Source organism: Nannobrachium achirus (assembly GCF_963921795.1).
Source record: "Nannobrachium achirus genome assembly, chromosome: 17".
NCBI lineage: Eukaryota > Metazoa > Chordata > Actinopteri > Myctophiformes > Myctophidae > Nannobrachium > Nannobrachium achirus.
Genome location: NC_137824.1, coordinates 33393309 through 33399135, shown reverse-complemented (window position 1 = coordinate 33399135; position 5827 = coordinate 33393309).

The following is a 5827-nucleotide window of genomic DNA, read 5'->3' as shown; positions in this document are numbered from 1 at the left end:
TGTGGTCTACACGATCTACACAAAAAAAAAAGTGTAAATGTGTGGAGGTGCCATAGGCAAGCAGATAGTTGGTGTTCACATCTCTGTGCTAACTGTCGGCAAATAGAGCAACAAGTTCAAGTCCTGCCTTGGCACCAAAGCCAATACAACATCGATGTACTGTTAACCCCTGCAAGCAGGGAGATGTGATCTATTCTTTTTTTTTTGTTGAGGTTAGGGTCAGGGTTAAGGTTAGGTTTAGGTATAGTTTTCCAAAAACGCATGGCAGAAGTCTAACAAGGCCAGTCAAAGTTACTGCTCTCAATTGGAACAGGGCAGAACCAATTAAATTAAATGCTGCCCTCAGAACACATACCAATGTCTATAAGTCTAAAGTGCCAGCTCACTAACATAATACATCAGTGCTACACTCACCTCTAGTGGCCATTTACAGTGTTACACTACAAAAAAATAATATTGAAATAGTGTTGGCATGAGATTTCCCCCCTTTGATCACAGCATATTTATTATGTATTATATATATTATTTAATTAAAAGAGGGTTTCAGTCAAGACAATGTATTCAAACTCGGTTTATTTAATAAATACACCTAAATTTAATTATTCAAACCCCAAACTATTCAACTCCAGTCTTTCAAATGCAAAAAAGTAAAAAATAAATCATACAGTTCACAAAGATGTACAGTTACATTAAAAATAGTAATAAATATTTAAAAAATTGCACTTTGCATGGTATCAAACACGACACGCGTGCATCTCTCCTTGTATGGGCCGTTCTGTCCGTGACGTCAGTCATCTCCATACATGGGGTTCCGTGCTCATACGGACACTCATACATACACACAAAGCCAGACGTAGGAGCGGTTATCACCGCTCAAATCAAGAACATGTTGAACTTGTCATGTGTCCCATATTTGTTTTCCTTGTCTTATTTCTGCCACAGATCTGGAGCCTGATTTATTGAGAAGTTCAAACTCCATTATATCCAGTCATGATAGGCGGGTGAGACAGGTCCTGGTTTAGGTGTGTTTTGATGACATGGACATCAGGATCTCATGACCGCGAGGACTCACCACACTCTCACAGGTGAGGTGTTTTAAATACTTCCCCAGGATGCGAGGCATGTCCCTGAGGCTGTCGATGGCGGGGTCCTTGTCGGCCAAAGGGATGTACCTTCGAATGGCGACACGTGTCTGTGACATCAGTGTCTTGGGACAGACTGATGGGTTTTTCATCAAATAAAAAGAGAGAAAAAAAAGAGGGGGGAGGAAAAAAAACAAAGATATTAGTTTACTGGGATATAATTTCAATATCTTTTGGAATGCTTTTTGTTTTCTCTTTTTATTGCACTCGCTATATTTTAATAAGGCTTGTTTGTTCCTTTGTATTAATAACTTCAGAATGTGCTTCGGAACTGGTTTTAAGAAGTACTCTATAAAGTTTTCTTTTATTTGTCATCATGAGGACATGGGTGGGTAGATAGGCCTGGGACATATTGTGGAAATGTACAGAGACAATTAAAATAAAAGGAGTGGTGATGAATGAATGAATGAATGAGTGAATGAATAAATTATCACATAAGTATTATTATTATTGCCTGCTGTGTTTATCATATTGACCTTTGCTGTAAAGGTTTTGTCAAACAACAGAATCGCAACATTTAGCAAATGACCAGAACAAGCTCTCACCTCTCTCTTTCAGCAGCATGTCCACTGCCTCGCTCTGCACGGTGGTCTTGTCGATGATAAGCGTGGGCAAGTAGACGTCCGCCCCGAAGTCCACGAGCAGCTGAACGTATTCCACCCCGCAGCCGTAGCGCAGGCACGTCTCCAGGACGGTCTTAGGCTGCTTGACCCGGGCCAGGAGCTTCTGGTCCGTGCAGTTGTAGTCGGGGTTGGCGCCGTGCAGGAGCAGCAGCTTGAAGCAGTCCAGGTGTCCGTACACGGCAGAGATGTACAGGGGGCCCCGGCAGGCCGTGACGCCGGTCGCCCAGTCCGGCAGCTTGGTTCTGACGTCCACCTCAGCCCCGAAGCGCAGCAGCTCGGTCAGAGTGTCTATGTCGCCCTCGCGGGCGGCCGTCAGCAGCGGGGAGGCGTTGTTGTGCGGGCTGCCATTGGGGTCGGCTCCGGCCTTTAGCAGGGCCTTCGCGCAGTCTAGGTGTTTCCCACTGACCGCCGTGAACAGTGGCGTCTGGGCCTTCACGTCCAGGCTGTCCACCTGTTGAGGGCGAAAGCAAAGCAACACACAGCCATGTGAGAAAGGGGACGCATTGGTCTTTATCATAAGTCACATACAAAGGCTTAATGTACATCCTTGTTTATTGCCCTTAAAATCACATATACTTCATTGACAGGGCTCTATCCGTCTAAAACTGAAGTATTTCACAGAAATAAACTATTCATTCATTCATCCTTGGCCCACTCCACTTTTCCCTCTACACACATATACCAAATAGTTGATCTACAAGCTCACAACACGCTGCAAGGCAATGCATTGAGAGCATCAGCTTTTTTCACTGAATGTTTACCCCAGAATAGGGCCACTCTTGGATTCAAATTTATTCCAAATTTTCAAAAGGTTCTAACTTCTATTCTATGACATGCCCAAAATAGGGAGGCCGGGGTGAAAGTGGTTATGATGTTTGGACCTTTTATTGTTTTTGCAGTTCTACTATTCTGTCCTCGTTTTTCTTAAGGCAAACACACAGATGTGAGCTGACACCTGACGACTGTAAAAGCACGCAGGAGCCGTTTGTCTCACCTCTGCACCGTGCTCCAGCAGCAGCTTCAGGCAGCGCAAGTGTCCCAGGGCAGCAGCAGTCCTCAGGGGGGTCACCGGGATCCCCCACCCGCTGCGGGAGTTCACACACCTCCTGTAGCTGTCCTGGGACAGCAGCTGGGACAGCTGGGCCGCATCGTCACTGCCCACCGCCTGGTTCAGCGCCTGACACTGCTCATTGTCCTCCTCCTCGTCTTCTTTGGGTTGCAGCAGGGAGAAGATCTTGGAAATGTCCATCAGACTCATGTTGAGCGCTCTCCCCTGAACTGTGATGACGCCGCGCGGTAAGTCAAATCCTCTCCATCTGGAATGACGGATGGAGACGTGTCAGGAGAGAATACACATGCAAGCAGGCATGCACACACACGCATAACCCAATATAACAGAGCTCTTGCATTAACAGCACAAGATCAGTAACGAAAAATGCATTCGTGGAGTTCTTTACCCACAAAACTGTCACTGTCACCGCGGTGTCCGGGGATCCCTGGCCACATGATCCCTCCTCTGGCCAAATGAGGAATAGTAATTTAGCTATAATTCAACTGTTCCGGCTGAAAACAGTGGTTTTCAAATGTTTTCGTGTCAAGGACCACCAAATGAATTTGAAATAAAAGAAAATCAAAATTCGAACTAAAAAATGGCAGATCTACAATCTCTTTCGGCTATTTTGAATATCCAATGTATAAAATAGGGTTAAAGTGGTTAAACTTATTTTTGCTATAGTTTTACAAGTTTTGCTGGGGGAGCCACTGGAACCCTGTCAGACCCCACTTTGACAACAGCTGCCTGAGCTTCCCGTAAAGCTGTATATTCACATTTTGAATCAGTTTTCCTTGCTTCCTTTTTAGAATAGCAAACGTTTCTAAACACACTACCTGCAAACTACCTCTTCCTTCCAAAGCTTGTGCAGAGCTTTTTACAACACCCAGAACCTACAATGCTCAACATGATAAACTCTTCAGGGAGTGTAGTGTAAATACTATTAGAGGCGATGAGTTACACCAATTAAGAGAAAGGAACTAGAAACCCCCTCACTAGAAAAGAGTTTGCTGAAACAATAGAAAGATTTTCATAAACAATATGAGAATAACAAATAAATTACAATGTTTCAGTGTAAGAAATTGTTGTGAGGACAGTGTAATTCTTTGAGGGCCCGTTGAGTCCCTGTCATCTCATTTAGGGTTCATTCCTTTGCGACAAAATAAAGTATGAACTGAAGTAACACAACACAGGATATTGTCAAGTCAAGTCACGGCAAAACAAGATGATGGCCTTTGAGTGCATGTAATGTAAAAATTGTACGAGCAAACAAGAGATAACTAAAAGCATATCGTCACTGTTGGGCAGAAACCTTGTATCTCCAAGTTTCAAATTTGTAATTTTTTTCGCAAAGCAAAGCCCTGCTTCATCATACAAGGCTGTCGCACAAAAGTTGTGAAAACAGCAGATCTACAAGCACACAACGCCTTGTGGTGTGAGGTGTTGTGTGCTTGTAGATCGTCTCTTTTCACTAGTTTAAATCATTTTTAAAATGATAAATACAAAACAAACGGTTTTGGACATACAAGGTTTCCACCCGACAATGACGATATTCTGTTCATGTTTACTAATTTTTTACAAACTATTGCAAAGAACCACCATAAGGGATGGAAACTGCAGTATGTTATGTGTTTTCATTATGTAAGAAAGTTTTCAAGACACAACAGACAGCTCTGCAAAACTGACACACCATGTAAACACATCCTCTGACCTTTCAGTAGACGTCAAAATGCAGACGCACACAAACACACCAAATTTGGACCCGAGAGGTTTTCATCCAACAGTAGAGAAAAAAAAAGTTCACGACGGCGTCAGCTTACCTCACCTTCATGGGTTACCAGCCAATGATGTTGATACCAAACTCTTTCATAAGTCCATGGATCTGTCACGTGGGAAGACTGGGAACACACTGAGACACTCTGAGAAGTGTGTGTGATGTGAAGATCCGGGGGCTTCACCGTGGTGTGTGTTTCTGTGTGTGTGTGCGCGTGTGTGTGTGTGTGTGGGTGTCACTGTCATGTCTGACAAGGCAGAGTAGAGAGGGGTTGGTGCTCTGGTGGGGGGCTAATTTTAGGCCACAGTTGGGCCTGGCTAAACTTCCATTCTTGGAGAGTGGGGGCCAGGCGTTATAATTAGAAAGGTGATAGGCCTGTGACACTCTCTTCACTCTGTGGTGGTTTTGACTGGTGTGTGTGTGTGTGTGTGTGTGTGTGTGTGTGTGTGTGTGTGTGTGTGTGTGTGTGTGTGTGTGTGTGTGTGTGTGTGTGTGTGTGTGTGTGTGTGTGTGTGTGTGTGTGTGTGTGTGTGTGTGTGTGTGTGTGTGTGTGTGTGTGTGAGTGTCGTCCTTTGGCCTGAGTAAACAATGGAATGGCTAATGAGGAGGAACAACTGGGGTGCAGTTGTTCCTTTCTAACATGTTACAATTTTCCATTTTCTCCACTTTTCCAGGCTTTTCTTGCCTTTTATTTATAGTTCACAGTGTAGAGAGACGGGGGAACAGTGACAGAGAGCGGTGACATGCAGCAAAGGTCTGCCAGGCCCGGGGGAATCAAATCTGGGACTGGCTGTCAGGCATCAGTTTCAGTATGTGGTACACACCTCAACCACTCTGCGGCACCAGCAGCACCCTTTTCCACTTTATTTTTCACAGTCTGTTGTGTCTGTGCATTAGACCTGTGTTTCTCAAACTTTCAAGGTCTCTCTCCTTAACTCTGACAGTGTACAAATGGAACGAAATGAACATTTGGTTCCATTTTGTACACTGTCAGAGTTACAGACTTGTATGGGTCAATTTAGACCCCCATAAAGGAACCCATAGAGTCCCTGGAATGAAAAGAAAAAAGGTGAATCAAATCCCTGGTGAAATGCTATGTTTGCAGACTGTATTTTATTTGGTTATTATTGGTGTGTTGTCAGGCAGCATGTATCCTAATTCACACTGAGAGGGGTGGTTTTAGCAAGTTGCAGCTGTGTGACTATTATCTGAAGCTGTGACATGGAGGAGCAGGCAG